A 3,902-nucleotide genomic window follows, 5' to 3' on the forward strand; every position below is an offset into this window, starting at 1 on the left:
TCCCTTCGTAACGTTTCGGTCCAACCGAGATGAGCGATCGGTCACACCGAGTTCGCAATGCAAACTCTCTGTTTCCTTTTCGTAACGTTTCAGTCTCACCGAAATGAGCGATTCGGTCCCACCGAGTTTGCCTGACCAACTCTCTGTTTGCCAATTACAGAAATCGGTCCTACCGAGTTTATGTGATCGGTCTCACCGAGATTACGTTATGCCCTAACCCTAATGAAATCGGTCCCACCGAGTTGACATGTCGGTCCCACCGAAAAGCCTAACGTTCACATTTTGAACTAAATCGGTCTGATCGAGTTTTCTGATTCGGTCCCCACTAAACCACAACACTTAATTAGGGGCAGTTAACTGCCGGGAAAAATACTAGATTAAAGGCAAATTATCTGCCGGGAATTGTTTTACTGCCGGTAGAAGGATTCAATGGCAGATAAACTGCTGGGAGAATTTGAGCATGGCCCACCCGAGCGAGACTGTCCCCGTGGCGCGAGACTGAAATTACTCGGCCCAAACCCGCTGGCGCGAGAGAGCACGCGAGGGACTGAAAATATTCACAGAAAAACGTTATAGGCGCCGCCCCCACCAGTTCTGCCCCAAATCGAACCCTCCTCCCCATCTCAGCCCTCCCGTCGGACCGACGCCGCCACCTACATCCCCCTCCACCGCTAACCTGTTCAACCTCCACCAATATTAATGGTGCGGACGCATCGAGGTCGACGTCGCCTCCCTCCACACCCATCTGGTGTGCGAGGTGGACATCGCCGTCCTCCCTTGGGCTCCGCCATCGAGATTGGTCAACGCCGTCGGTGCTCGACGCTTGCCTCCCTCCCCAGCACCAGATCCGACGGCAGCACCGAGCCCCTCCATCGTGCCGCAAGCCCGCCGACGGCAAGCACCAGAGGAAGCGGTGCTTCTTGGCTCCTCTACCATCTCTGGGTCGTCGCGCCACCACCATGCCGCCACGCTCTACATCCCCGCGGACCTCCATCTGATGACCATGGGAGGGCTTCCTCCACCCCGACGGCGAGCGCAGTGCGTGCTCGTCACTACGCTGGTACAAAAGGCTGCTCAGATCTGTCAAGGTGGAAACCAGATGCAGGTGAGTTTTCCTTCCTAAGGCTGTGAACCTCTCCTCTCCTTATGAGGAATCTTATACCGATCACACCCTGTATCAGTTCTCTCCTTTTTCCTGTGGCCCTCCTCATGGAGGATATGCCTTTTTGGGTTGCTATTGATTGTTGTGGTTGCTTGGAGGAGCTGATCTAATTATCACGAATTCACGATAGGAATTGTACTCATAGGTTTTCTGTTTACAGGTACTGAAGACATATAATGAATGTTGGGACCCTTTCCCCCCTTGTCTTTGAAGGATTTGTGTGTAGAATAATGAGATGTATAGGGGGGTTGAGTTACAGAGGGAGTTGCTATCATCAATTCATCATGCACATACATGCTAGTTCCCTAATTCTCCTCATACTCACGTGATTAATTCAGTGCATGTTAAACATTTTTTACGTCTGTTTCAGTTATAGATGCCCCTCCTCTCTAAATAGGTGGTTGGAAGAACCCCTATCTTTAATTTTGCCTAAACTTGTAACAGGTTGTGGATTAATAAAGGTTACTTTTTCTGTAAAAAAATGTACGCTCAGTTGTGGACTGGACTGCAGTGCTTTCTGTAAAAACAAACTTCAAACTTCATACCTTGTTTTCATAATGTCAGAAAACTATTCTTGATGGTTTTGTAGGTTGACGGCGGATACTTGAGAGTATTTGGTTTATGTAACTTCTGAGCATGTTCATTGATTCTAGAGTTGCGGCCTTCTGTTATGTGTAGATGCAAATGTAAAAGAAACAGTAAGTAATCTCCCTTTCTTTTCATTTGTATTTGTTATGATTTTATATAACATGTCTTATTGCAGCTATGCATTGCTGCAATTGTACTGATCGCCTATGATAAAAAGGGAATAATATTTTGTCCAAAGTGAGCAGATGAGAGAATAATAATGCTTATTTTCTGACAAAAAATGTGGCTTCCGTAATAGCCTATAGTAGCTCTGGACTGAACTAGACGGGCGCTCTCTGCTACCTTGCAAGTGTGTGTAACCTCACATGAAAGTATACTCATTCACACGCTGCTATATTATCTCCTAATGCCTTCCCCTAATAACAGAGCCCGTAATCAATACATGTCAGGAATATGTCCTCATCTGTACACATAAATTTCTACTACTGTACATTGCATCTTATTTATTGTATGCTTTCCTGGTCTAATGAACTGGAATTGAAGTCCTGTTTTGGTTTGTTCTTAAATCTCACGTATGTACCTCAATACCATCTATGGTTTACTTTCTTAGATACATTAAATTTTAGTAAGTTTCACGGAAACAATTTTGCACATCTAAAGTATGGTGCGACCCCTTCTGATTGCTTTCCGCACTATTGTATATTTAAAACATGATTCATATATGATATTTTTCAATTTGTTATCCTCCCATAATCACCCAGTTAATGTATTCCGCCATTAAAAGTATTCATGATGCTCTTTTATTACTGTATTTTACACTCTTGGGTACAACTTATTTGTTTTGTTGTCTTTACTAGGGAGACACTTCATTGTGCTGCTAAGTGATCAAAGTCAGCAGAATTCTTTTTTGTAACATTGTTCTCATCTCTGAACAGATGTTGTTTCTTTTATGTTATGATTTTTTACAACAAAACACATTAATTGACATATGATTTGTTAGCTTTCTATAATGTTTTAATTCTCTGAAATCAATTATTGCAAAGATTCATTGTCAGTGCTCCATGTTGTAAAGATTCAATGCTTTTAGTGGTTATATTAATCCAAAGTTTTCTTTAAATGGTTATCTCATTACATCCAGCATCTTCTGTTAGTTATTTTTCATCTGTAACATCTTATCTGTTCAGGTTGGCATCACACAGGAAGATCTTATGGTTAACATGTAGTTGTACTAGTGAACTAGGATGTCTACATGGTGATTCATTTGTTCATAGTGACAACATAATCAGGTGGGGTGAGGCTATCAATCTGTGATCTTTCAAGCATTGCAAGTTTGGTGCTCTTCTGCTGGCAACATGGGGCCATCTTTGAATAATGCAGTTTCACATGATGATGGCGAGTCTGGTTTTCAGAACATCTCATGAAAATGGCAATATCATTTGACAAACGGCTGTGCTGAAATATACAGAAGTGTGAACATGCCATTGTTTCCTAGACATAGTTGTAGCCATATGTCAAGCTCAAACCGTTAGTGTAGCTTAGTTTGAAGACATGACATCTTATTGTCGCATGTAAATTATGTTTACCGATGTGGTTAGTTGCTACTGAACACATCTATGGATGTAGAAATCTTGAATTTTTAGTTTGAATGTGTTTCAGGTCTGCTATTGAATCTTGAGTGAAATGATGTACGATGCCTAGGCATATTGTGATTGGATACTAAATAACAGAATAGATTGTTGGTGAAACAAAGCATAATGGCGTATTATCTTCCAGGCCAACTTGTTTGTGCTGGTAGTAAAACTGCCGGGAAATAAATTGGCCATGGCAGATTGTAAAACTGCCGGGAAATAAATGGGCCATGGCAGATTAACTGCCAAGAGAAGTTTATCTGCTGGGACAAGTAAACCCCGGCAGCCGTTCTCGTGGCGGTTCTATCTGCCGGGAAAACTACTGTCCCGGCAGTTTACCTGCCCTTTGTAGTTTTGCAGTCCTTACATCAGTGTTGTGGTGTAGTGGCCCACCGAGTTTAGTAAATTATGTGTAACAGTTAGATTTTTTGTGGAGGCTATATATACCCCTCACCCACTCTTCATTCGTGGAGAGAGCCATCAGAACATGCCTACACTTTCAGCATATATTTTCTGAGAGAGAA

The 3,902-nt window shown here is 42.8% G+C and overlaps 1 long non-coding RNA gene across 1 annotated transcript; it reads left to right on the forward strand.

Annotated features, from left to right (window-relative positions):
- The first annotated feature begins 596 nt into the window (after positions 1-596).
- On the forward strand, positions 597-3,431 carry LOC109771824 (uncharacterized). The gene is made up of 3 exons (XR_012181593.1): positions 597-1,105; positions 1,752-1,860; positions 2,935-3,431. It is a non-coding gene; the product is annotated as an uncharacterized lncRNA (long non-coding RNA).
- The last annotated feature ends 471 nt before the right edge of the window (positions 3,432-3,902 follow it).

The sequence above is a fragment of the Aegilops tauschii genome, chromosome 4 (assembly GCF_002575655.3).
Source record: "Aegilops tauschii subsp. strangulata cultivar AL8/78 chromosome 4, Aet v6.0, whole genome shotgun sequence".
In the NCBI taxonomy this organism is placed as follows: Eukaryota; Viridiplantae; Streptophyta; class Magnoliopsida; order Poales; family Poaceae; genus Aegilops; species Aegilops tauschii.